General features: G+C 44.3%; 1 pseudogene; it reads left to right on the forward strand.

Annotated features, from left to right (window-relative positions):
- The first annotated feature begins 714 nt into the window (after positions 1–714).
- LOC147444433 (small ribosomal subunit protein eS8 pseudogene) lies at positions 715–1,392 on the forward strand (annotated as a pseudogene).
- Positions 1,393–12,793: the final 11,401 nt, after the last annotated feature.

Raw genomic sequence — 12,793 nt, forward strand, 5'->3', positions numbered from 1 at the left:
CTTCTTGGACACTCTTGATGAGCATGACGTAGGAGCAATTGATATCTTCAACATCCTAACCTGAGAAACCGTAGCAAATGATGATGACAGTGCAGCCACCTCAAAAAATCTTACCGCAGTTGACAGATCCATGCAAATCCATGCAACCTGATATGGACGAGGCTGAATTTCCATCCAAATCTGTAAATGCTGGATCAGATGTCGCATTTTTACCCTCTCCACACACACACACACTCACACTATATTATGGCGAGACTAAGCAGAGGGTTGGAGCGAACTTATCCAAGCACTATTATGGCGGGACTAAGCAGAGGGTTGGAGCAAAGTGTGGGGAATAGGCAGAGGCTAAGCTGGTAGCCAGAGGCAACACTTGACTTGACAATGGTAGCCGTCACTCACTCCTCTCTCTCTCTCTCTCTCTCTCTCTCTCTCTCTCTCTCTCTCTCTCTCTCTCTCTCTCTCTCTCTCTCTCTCTCTCTCTCTCTCTCTCTCTCTCTCTCTCTCTCTCTCTCTCTCTCTCTCTCAAAACACAACTCAAATCCTGCAAGGAGCGCACTCTCTCAAAGAGCGCGCACCGGAGTGCGCTCCTTGCAGGATTTGAGTTGTGTTTTGAGAGAGAGAGAGAGAGAGAGAGAGAGAGAGAGAGAGAGAGAGAGAGAGAGAGAGAGAGAGAGGAAGCAGAGCATAAGAGTTGCGTAGGAGCTCTGTCGCAGGATGGGTATTTCACGGGACTCCACGCACAAGAGGCGGGCAACTGGAGGCAAGAAGAAGACATGGTGCAACAAAAGGAAATACGGGTTGGGTCGGCAACCAAGAATGACTAATTAGCTGTCCAATAACAAGACTGTAAGGAAGATCCGCGTGCGGGGAGGCAATTTTAAGTTTCGTGCTCTGCGCCTCGATACTGGCAACTATTCATGGGGATCAGAGGCAACGACTAGGAAGACCCGTATCTTAGATGTTGTCTACAATGCATCCAACAATGAGCTTGTTAGGACGCAGACACTTGTGAAGTCTGCCATTGTTCAGGTGGATGCTGCACCATTCCGCCAGTGGTATAGCCAGCACTATGGTGTGGACTTGGGAAAGAAGAAGAGAGCTGCCAGTGCCAAGAAGGAAGCTGAGGACATGGATGCTACCACAGGTGACGGGTAGAAGAAGCAAAGCAAACATGTCGAGCGGAAGATATCTGCTCGTAATGAGGATCGCAAATTGGATGCTCATCTGGAGGATCAAATTGCAAGTGGACGCCTTCTCGCTTGCATATCATCTCGTCCTGGCCAATGTGGGCGAGCCGATGGTTATATTCTTGAAGGAAAAGAATTAGAATTAGAATTCTATCAGAAGAAGAGTCAAAGAAATAAAGGAAAGCGCACTGGCGCTGCCGCGTAGTTTTAGTTGTCAGGAAAGCCGTCAATCATGAGGGAAAAGGATATAGTCTCACTTCGGCCAAGTTCTTCTTCTGCGCCCAGTTGTACAAGAGCTCAACCTCATTTTTTCTCATTTGGGAAAATAGCTTGACATATGATTTTCTTGCTAATGCTTGCGTATTGTGTCCAAAAAAAACAAAAAAAAAAGAGAGAGAGACTTCCTGGCTCGAGACTAGGGAGGCCGCCATGACGACTTGGTTAAAGAAGAACAGGAAGAAGAGGGGTCACGTCAGTGCAGGCCACGAAAGAATTGGCAAGCTACACAGAAAGCATGCCAGAGGTCACGGTAATGTAGGACGTATGCACCACCATCGCATTTTGTTTGACAAATATTAACCTGGGTACTTCGGGAAGGTAGGTATCCACTACTTCCACAAGACAATGAACAAGTTCCACTGTCCCATTAATGTGAATGTGGATCGTCTGATCCGGAAGGAAAGGGGTTTTTGTTGGATGTCACACAGTTTGGGTACTTCAAGGTGCTAGGTAAGGGCGATGCTCCCCCCACTCCTCTGGTCGTTAAAGCCAAGTTCTTCTAAGCTCGCAGAGAAGAAGTTCAAAGAGTTTGGTGGTGTCGTCCTTCTCACTGCTTGAGGTCAGATCTTCCCTTCTATTAACGTGTAGGAGGATGACGAGGCTTTTTTTGCTTCTCAATAAAGGATTTTTGTATGAGGACTTGCAGAGATGGGTTTTGATGTCTTAGCAATGATTGAATGTAGCCGAATTTCCCTTTATTAAAATAAAAAGAAGAGAGAGAGAGAGAGAGAGAGATCTCCACGACAAAGAGGAAGCAGAAGCAGTTGCGGCATAATCAGTCATGACAGTAAGTTCCGCAATAGTGGATGTAACAAGCACGCAAGAGGCACACCAACCCCATCAGGTGCTCCAATCGTGGGCGACGTGTGCCCAAGGACAAGGTTGTCAAGCGGTTTCTTGTAGAGACTATTGTTGAACAAGTTGTTGTGTGAGATGTGCAGGATGCTTGCGTTTATGATGGGTACACACTTCCCAAGCTTTACATCAAAATGCAGTACTATGTTTCATGCGCCATTCACTCTCACGTTGTCCGTGTGAGATCCCGCACAACAAGAAGAGTTATGTTCGAGAGCCACCACAAAGGTTTAGACACAAGGAGGATATGGAGAACCAGAATGAGCATACCAATGTTCCTGCTGCTAGGAAGTAGAGAGGTGTCTAGTTAGTGCATAAGCCAGGAGAGGAAGAAGGCTCATGAATTACACACACACCCAAACTCTTCATCTTTGTTCTCGTCGAAAGATGGGTCGAGGTGATTGTGAAGGCATTGCATAAGAGGTGATTAATGCCAAGCTGTTGCATGCAAGTGGTGATTATCGTTTATGTCAACAATACCTTATGATCTTCATTACCTCTCGCACCCTTGGTCACAAAGTCCTCGTGATTGGGCCTCCTCTTTTGCAACTCACTGTGAAAACTTTGAAACACTCCGTAGTCCATTTTTCAAGTATGTGATGTGAAGGATATTTTCCTTCTCCTCTTCGTTTCTCAAGTGTCATGATTATACGCTGAAGATCTTTTTTGTGAGCTAGAAAAAATGGAGTCACTGACCCAAAAAAAATTCTCCCCAATTTCAATAAGGTACAATCTAGCACCAAAGATTGCAAATACACGTTGTTCATATTGGCTCCAACCTACCAATACGATCTACCAAATCTACTTCTTCTACAACTTCCCTACAAGCAGTTGCCATAATATTATGTATTGAGAAACCCTCCTCCCCCTCCACAACATTGCACGTGCGCACACACACACTTTTACTTGTCCAAGCATCTACCATGGTTTGAATATTGATGACCACAAGCCGTGATTGGAGGAGGGAGCATAGGCTTGGATAATCAAGGAGTTATTATAAGGGTGGATGAATAAAGTCTTTATTAGGAATGCTCTAGACGTTTAGAGACAATGGTAGATAGATTGTCATATGTAATTTGATGCTAAATGTTTCTGTTATGATTTCAGTTCTATGTATCTTCAGTTCTATGTATCTTGTGGGATTTTCCTTTCTTTTATGATTGCTCGGAAAGGTTTGCTTCAAGGTTTGGAATTCCTCATCGTGCAACCAAACATGGCTAGGCACATGACCATTTATAGATGACAATGTGGCCACACTAGTAATAGAGTGATGGTCCCTCGAGAGTAATTGGTAAACTACAGGCAATGCCTTCACAAAACAGCCTACACATGGAACTCAAGCAAGCAAAGAATATCATTCAAGTTCCATAGCTACCTATACATTATGATGGACATGTGGCATTTGAGTTACCATCTTTTGATCTATTTGTGCACGAAATTATGACAATTGCAACATGTGAATTTACCAAGGAGAATAAGTTTGCATAAATAGAGTTTTGGCATATGCTCTGGAAGATGGTTCAGAAGCAAGTATATGAATGTGTATCAATGTGTGTGTGAACACATTAAAGGAAGAGTATGGCTCTTTTGTTTGAGAATATTTGAGATGCAACATGATTATTTTGCTACACTATACTCTATAGAGTAACTATTGAGATCTTGATCTAATCTTTTTCATTGCTTATGCTCGCTCGGTTTCTTGTCCGCTCGGAAGTACTCGCTCGAGGATTGGGATTCCTCGCACCACACCAATCGAGACGAGCAAAGAAGAAAGGGGGGAAAGGAGGAGAGACGACGCCAAAGTTGATAATGATAGCTTCTTCTTCAACGAAAAACACCATGTACAAATCCCATATACTCTACTCTAGGCCACATTATGGCCATCAACTTATTCAGAGGGGCACATACCTCCCTCACAACTCAAATCCATCGGCACACACCTCAATGGAAAATCTATCGTATGGATTCACTCTGGCAATAGCTCCTCGTCTTCAACGAAAAACACCATGTACAAATCCCATATACTCTACTCTAGGCCACACCATGGCCATCAACTTATTCAGAGGGGCACATACCTCCCTCACAACTCAAATCCATCGGCACACACCTCAATGGAAAATCTATCGTATGGATTCACTTTGGCAATAGCTCCTCGTCTTGGTAGCCCTTGGTGGCTCCCTCTTCTGCAAAGCGGTCACCCTTCCATGGCGATTTGCCTTTCTACATCCATTTGACCGCCGAGCATACAAAGCTCTTCCTCTTTCGCTTTCACCAATTCTCCTCTTCACCAAGAAGAAGAAAAAAAACCTTTTCCTTTTTTGAGCGTGGAGCACGCACGCCTCTTCTTTTTTCTCTTCCTCCTTTTTTCTTCCCAACTTGCTAAAAAGGGCCCTAGCGCCCGGCGCTAGTGCCTTTAGGCTCTCACTCAACCTTTTTTTTTTCCTTTAGCTTTTAAAGTTCATTTCTTTTCCTTTAGCTTTTAAAGTTCATTTCTTTTCCCAAGTCCAGCCAACTTTTCCTTTTACGATTTACAACTTACAACTAAAGAGTTTTTAGTACTCATTTCCCATGCAATTGACGCTTCCACCCGCACATATTTGTCGGCTAACCTTTCGGTCCTGCCATATCAAAACTTCATCTCGCTTACTCCAGAATCTTTGGAGATACACTGCATTCCAATCGCTATACGCCTTCGAACAACGCTTTCGATCGGCAAGCCATCAAGTCCGACCATCTGCACACATTGCATGCAACCTTTGTGAACCTTGGTGAGCTCATAAAAATCCCTTGCAATGCACCTATCAATGCGGTCTGTTTGCCACATAACTGGCCCCATCGAAAACTTTCATGGCCCATAACTTGCCCATCTGAGCTTTGATTGGGGATCCAAAAAGATTGGCATCACTGTAGTTTAAACTCTTCAAGCCTATCGATCCGCATCAGTTGTGGCCACCTGACCACATTTGCCCGATCCGGTGGGGATCTGAAACACCTTCCAACTTTGAACAACCATAATTTTCTCCCTATAGCTCCGATTGAGGAGCCGTTTAGACCGGAATCTAGAGCACTTTATGGACTACATTCTTAGACACATTTCGCACATTTCAAAAACTTTGAATTGCCACCTCAATTGGAATATTCTGGAGGCCTTCCTAGTCGATAAGCCGCATAAACCATACACATCTGCTGCTACTTGTCTGCCCAGGATCTTTGTAGCTGTTCTAGCCCTTTGCCATGCACCTGCTATCCTAGACATGCCATCTCGTACCACTTTCTATGGTCCACACACTTTGACTTCACCACTATCATCTACCAACATACACACCTTGTGCCCTTGAATAGATCCATTCATACGCGCTAGCTCATGTGGACGGAAGGTCTACTGCCACATGGAAGCTGTTATACAGCATTCATGCACCAGCTCGGTATGTGTTACCTTCTCATTGGAGAAATGTGAGGAAGAATCAAGAGGCAATAGCTGCAACGTGTGCACTACTCTTTCCTTGTCCTAGATAGCATATTTACCCTTCGGACAATCCTTTTTCTCATGGCCGCTTCCTTAGCATTGAAAACATAGTTTTTTTCTTTTTTGCCTTCTCAAATAATTTTGTAGAGAGAGGCTTTGTAGACCCCTTGGGTTTTTTGGATGCCTCTGAATTGGATACTACAAAATTTAATTTATTGTGCCCATGCTAGGTGTGTGTATTGTCAAGCACATGAGTATTGTGTGGTGTCTTATCATGAGGATCATTATGGATGTGAGCTTGCACTATGGCCTCCTCAAGTGTTTTGGGACCTTGAGCCTTGACATGCTTCTTAAGCTCTACTATCAGACCGCGGATAAACCCACACACTTGCTGAAAGGTATCTGATCCTTCCAACTCGAGGATGACATCCTGATAGTGTGAGATATATTTCAACAATGATTTATGTTGTTGCATGGCACACTTATCCCAAGCCGACCAATTTCTGTCCACTTCATTCGTGGACAAAAATTCCTTTCTACATACAACCTCAAAGACTGCCCGTGTCTGTGGTATGATGTTCCTCGCCTTGAGAGACATCCACCATTTATACGACTTGCCTTCTTTGTCAGACTTGTCTGCAGTGCCCTGATTGCATCTGCAGTGCACCATAGATCGTGAATTCCTTCCTACTTATTGAGAAAAATATTCACAGCATCCTTATTGCGCTATCTTTCCTCTCCCTTAAAAGTCGATGATTTTGTATTTTTCAACAAATCGTCCACCTTCTTTTGAGTGTGAGAGTGTAGAGAATCCGGAGGGGGACAAGAGCACTCACTGCGAACACCTCAAGGGGCTGCAAGTTCATTTTGTGTGTGTGTGTGTGTGTGTGTGTGTGTGTGTGTGTGTGTGTGTGTGTGTGTGTGTGTGTGTGTGTGTGTGTGTGTGTGTGTGTGTGTTGTGGAGAAGGGGGGGGAGGGGAGAAGCATGCCAACTCGGGCACACGAAAGAAGCGACTCTCACTTGAGGTGGTATTGCAACTAAATCTTGACATTCAAAAGCAATCTCGAACACTGCAACCGAGACACAAGTTTGCTCTTCAAAAAACCTCATGTAACTAGTCTGTGGCGACACGGATTGTGTTGGAAGCTCCATGAGAAGCAGTAACATGAGAGAATTGGAGTGCTAGCTACCAGTGGTATTGTAGCTCATGCTCAACATTCAAAAACAATCTTGAGCACTGCGATCGAGCCACAAGTTTGCTCTTCAAAAAACCTCATGTAACTAGTCCATGGTGACATAGACTATTTTAGAATTTTCTTTCAAACTAGTCCGTGGCGCCATAGACTATTTAGAGAGGGTTAAAGGGTCTCTCAAAATTTTCCTCCCAAACTAGTCCGTGGTGCCATGGATTCTTTTTTAGCGGGGCTAAAGGGTCTCTCCAAATCATAAAAGAAGCTAAGATATATATTTCCCACAACAACATCTAACCACAATAGAGACACAAGTTTAGACTTTGAAAACTTATGTATCCTCCCAAACTAGTCAGAGGTGCCACAAACTCTTTGGGGGTATAAAACCTTCCTTCTCATTTGAACCCCCAAAATCTACCCGCACATCCACTGATATATAGTTTGGAGGGGTCAGTATGCGTAAGTTGCTCATGAAAAGAATTATTAGTGCACTGGGGTTCAAACAGAGGTCTCCTACCATCATGAGCAAGAGAGTGCATGTACCATCTTGAGTGAGCAACCATGTCCATTTGGCTGGAATCTCAACAACCAATCATAGTGCATGTTGCCGCACCTATTGCAAAACAAAAGGAATAAAATGCAACTCGAACATTAGCCTCTAAGTCTTACTTACTCGCATATTGAGACACATCTATGGTTAAAAAGGAGCACAAAGATTTTCACTTTACAAAAAGAACATTGCATTTGCACTAAGAGACAGCATCACGATGTTCCCACTGTCAATAATGTTCCCACTCTATTGTTGTAAGGCCCATTTAAATTATGAGTGTGTAGAAACTTTTCACTTGAACAATGTTAAAGTATATGAGAAATTATTTCCCAAATTGTAGGGAGGAGGATTTTTTGGGAGAGAGAGAGAGAGAGAGAGAATGATTTTTCAAGCAAACACTGAAGTGAGTGAACGATCCATCAAAAATCACCAAATCCATTGGTTCTTAAGAGTTTTTTTATCCCATGTCTTTTATTAACCCTCACGGCTCACGGACATCCCATCACCTACGACGGACGTGTATTATGTATTTGGTAGAGTCAGGTATCGAGCTTGTCGGACCAATAGGAAAAGGGTAAGAGTGATCGCCGATGAGAGACGCACTCTAACTGGGACATTCAAGGGATTAGTTGGCTAAGCATAGGCGCCCAAGTGTGAATAGGGTGAGCTCATATAAAAGCCAACTAAACCTAAAATTCATTTATTCTCTCATTTGTGCAATAGAAGAGTGCTTTTGCTCCATCTCCATCTCCATCTTCTTCTTCTTCACCTCCTTGTGTGTGTGTGTGTATGTGAGAGAGAGAGAGAGAGAGAGAGAGAGCGAGAGTGTGTGTGCGATCGAGCATTACGAAGGCACGACGGCGGCGAAGCGGTTGAGCGCGGCACGACTGCAGCTTCTTCTTCATCGCGGCGAGGAATCCACCACGAAGGCAAGCGTAGAGCGGTGAGTGACACACCCTTTGCTCTCTTGAGCTTGCTAGTTTAGGCTTGTTGTGGGCTTGGAGCCATTTGTGGCTCGCACACGGTGTATCGGCAAGTCCCTTGCTTCGACAGTGCGGCAAGGAGCGCACATTTTTGGTGCCGCTACTGGAGAAATGCCATACACTAAGCTCGGTTAAGCACTTTACGCTTTCTTGTGATGCAATTTCAATTGAAGGATTTGTAAAGAAGGAAGGTGTGTGGTTGTGTGGAGAAGGATTTGTGAAGAAGGAAGGTGTGTGGTTGTGTGGAGAAGATTTTTGTTACACTGTACCGTCTTTTTTGTTTTCTGTAAAGAAGGAGTTACAATTTTTTTGCAATGTATTGTTAGAATTAAGGTATTAGCTATGGAATGTTAGTTCTGTAAGGTTCAATGTTAGTTCTATAAGGTTAGTTTTGTAGATCTGTTAGCTACTGTAGTACTGTGTAAACAGTGTTAGAGTGTGTGTGGCAATATCTCTATTAGCTATAAGTAGATAAGTTAGGTGTAGGTTAAGTGTGTGTGTGTGTGCACGTGCACGGCGTAGCCGAGGTGACTTTATAAATTTAAAAAAAAATCTTTTAAAAAAAAATTTAAAAGAAGGATCGAGCTGGGGATCATTCCCCAAGCCCAAGCTCAAACCCAGACCTCAGTCCTCAGTTTTAAAATATAGTTTATACACCTTTTTATATTTAAAAACTATTTTTAGGATTTCAAGGACTATAAAGACTATTTTTAGTATTTCGAGGGGTTCACATAGCCGAATAGGGAGTTGTAAAGCACGACACGTTCCTTTAGCCAAAACGCTCGTCTTGAGCTATTACACGCCATATTTTGTGGCTTGGTTACAAAAAATTAACCAAGAATAACGAAAAACTTGGGTTATAAACACCTAAAAATAAATAAAATAAATAAAAACTAAGTGAGCGGCCTTCACGGGCACTCACCGACGCGTTTAGAGTGTGGAGGTCACATGTACCTACGCTCTGGACGAGTGTTAGAGCACAAGCATATTGGTAGTGCCTCCATTTACGCGGGCACCCATTATTCCTCCACCCTAGGTTCTGGACCTTCGGCCGGGACTCAAGGTAGCGCGAACCAAGATCCTCATATCGCGTCTAGTGATTCTTCCTTTGACTACAAAGTCATGGAGGGGTATCCTACACCAAACCCTGATAGTTCAAGTCAAGACATGCATACCATGGGCCCACGGCCCGGGTCCAGCGTGTTTAGCTGCTTAAAAGAGACCCTTAGTAGAGCTACTCGCTCCGAACATGCGGTTAATGAAATAAATGAAGGGAGTGGGGAAGTAAATTCGTCATTCATGCCTAAAATAGACCCTATGCTTCTTGAGAGTGTGCATGTGAATGTTCCATCCACTGTACCTCCTGATCCTTTAGCACTATCTCCCTCTGAGGTTCTACTACCCGATGGTAGGAGTCTTGCCGAAGTGCAAGAGATCGAACGCTATATGCAAGCAACAAGGGAGAGGGAAATTGAGAACCTACGAAGGCTAGAACAAAGTCGATCCCTGAAAGCAAAGGCTCCTATGACAAGAATCATGCCAGCCGAGCAACCGAGTGCTCCCAAGGTAGCAGTCACGGAGGGGCAAGCGATGGGGAGCAATAATGCTTCCACCTTGAGGGAAACCCCCAGCACGCCAGGCCTAGATGGGGTATTCCTAAACAAAAATTGGGAGTATGACCTACAAGCAGAAGCTTTAACTGATCGGTACACAGGACACACCTATCATGTGGGTTGGTTAGATGTTCTACAATCCACATCGGGTGCTACTAGCATAGATGAGCAACAACAGAAAGTCTGTGATGTCCTCCATAGGATTGTCGAGTTAGAAAGACAGAACACAGGGATCAACATGCCTTCAACAGGCCTAATGAGATTCTTGGATACGGGAAAGGCCAACCAACCAACCCTATCACAAATGGAGACTCCCTCAGTGAGCCCCATTGATCCTCCATATGTTGTTTCGCCAGGAGCCTCAATACAATCTGAGCCCACAAGTGGCAGATTTACCTTCCCAGATCTAGCTCATCTTTCTCTTAATGACACTACGGCTACCATGCATATCCCAGTGGTGAGCATGACAAGAAGTACACCATGGAGTTCATTTGTTAATACTGCGTCGATGCCTAGTAGCACAGTGCCCCCAACTATACCTACATGTATGTATCAATCATGTGCACCTGTCGTACCTCAGCCTCATGTAGCTCCTACACCTCCGATTATTCCAAGAGCTTACAATCCACAATGGCATTATCCAAGCTCTTATACAAGTGGAGCCATGCTATTTAATAATAACATGCCATATCAGGCACCCCCTATGCCTAGGGCCACGCCTGTAAACTTTGGACCACCGTCTGGTACACCACCATACGAAATATGGGACCCAAGAGCCGCGCGTATGCCAAGGCCAAGGCCAACTCCCATATCACATGTGGTTCCAGGAGCACATACACCCATTATACCTTCTCAAATAGGAGATTTGGCAGTATTTGCTCAAACTATCGGTCGCTCTATTGCGGAAAACATGCGTAGTGCACCTGATAGAGAACCTAGGAGCAAGACAGTTCAAGTAGCTAAGCTCACACAGAAATTCAGTGGAGACGGAGATGCTAGAAAGCATATGGAAGTCTTTGAACATGTGTGCGATTCCTTGGAAGAGCACAATGAGCTACATAAGTGTAAGGCTTTGAGTTTGACCCTAAGCGGAAAGGCTGGAGATTGGTATAGAACCTTAAGAGTAGAAGAGAAAACGATCTACTCTACTCTTAGGAGACTGTTCTTAAAAGAATACATACGAGAGGGAGTACTTTGGGGTGTAGCCTCTCAGCTCCAGAAAGCCCAACGAGAAGAAGGTGAATCCGTGAGAGACTTCATTAGTCGCCTAAAGAATTTGAATTCTCGATGCAATCCAAACGAGCGATTCAACAACAACCAATTGCTCGATAGATTCATTAGGGGACTACAACATGAAAGTATCTATAATGGCCTAGTCATTAGAGGTATCACTACTTGGGAAGCAGTCACCATGAATGCAATCCAATTGGAGGATAATTTAATGATTGCAGGAGAAAGAGTGTCCGCCAAGCCGAAGTCTAGTAGCTCGCAAGCGTCAGGGCATGAGCCAATGAAGATAAAGCCAATCGTGAAAGAGCAAAAGATATCTGAGATGACTTTGGCAGATCTCACCAAGGCCATCCAAGAAAGCCTTAGGGGTAATCGTGCTCCACAAAACACTCATATGTATCCAAGAAGGGAGCAACAATGGTGCTCAATTTGCTTGGGCCCACATACTACGAGTGAATGCCCTACTTTCAGAGTAAAGTTTAACGGGACTTGTAACGCGTGTGGTAGGTATGGCCATCAAGCGAAGGATTGCCTAATGCTTAAACGCATCATGGAAAATAGACCGCCTATAGCTTGGGCAGACTCAGCTCGAGTTCCTGCAATGATGCCTACCCCACCCATGGAGCAACAGTTGCCGTTACAGCACATGGTCCCTAGAACCCAAAATGTGGTCCAAACCACACCGTTGCCACCTCCATTGCTAGGACCGCAATCCCCTCATCCAAGAGTTACACCTATGAACCAAATAGGTTGCGAGTCATCTAGTACTTATGTAGATTGCGAAGAGGACATAGACTCTAGTATCACCTATGGAGTCGACATGCTTGAGGAGTGTCCCATGTACTATATGGAAGACCATTGGGGACAAATCAAACCGGTATATCAAGCTACTGTGCTAGCAGCAAGAGGCCAAAACATTAATAGTTTTGCCAGGAGACCACCTCTTCAGTGCTACAAATGTGGTGGACCACATCGAGTAGCTGAGTGCCCCATTAGAATGCAAAAGAATGCTGCACTAATGCAAACAAGTCAAGGGAGTGCATTGGCAATGCCAATACTCACTTGTAATCGTTGTGGCATAGATCATTTGATCACACAGTGTCCTAACAATCCAAACGCACCGAAAATCACACCATTGAACTTAATAGAGATTGTTGATGGGACACCACCAACTATAAACATAGCACCAGTGAATGCACTCACACGGTCGATGCTCCAAAAGCAAAATTACATCCTCGAAGAGAGAGATGCTGCATCCATTGGCCGAGCGAGAAAGAAGAAAACACGAAGAAAGAAATCCCTTAATGCTTCTAGCTCAAAACCTAGTTCAAAGACTAACATAGGGACAGGAGAGGATCCCGTGTATATGAATGACCCTGAGGATGACTCAGATTCGATAGAGACCACAGAGACCAAAACTGTTACTACAAAGGAAAAAG

The sequence above is a fragment of the Adiantum capillus-veneris genome, chromosome 13, assembly GCF_014529385.1.
Source record: "Adiantum capillus-veneris isolate H3 chromosome 13, ASM1452938v2, whole genome shotgun sequence".
Lineage (NCBI taxonomy): Eukaryota > Viridiplantae > Streptophyta > Polypodiopsida > Polypodiales > Pteridaceae > Adiantum > Adiantum capillus-veneris.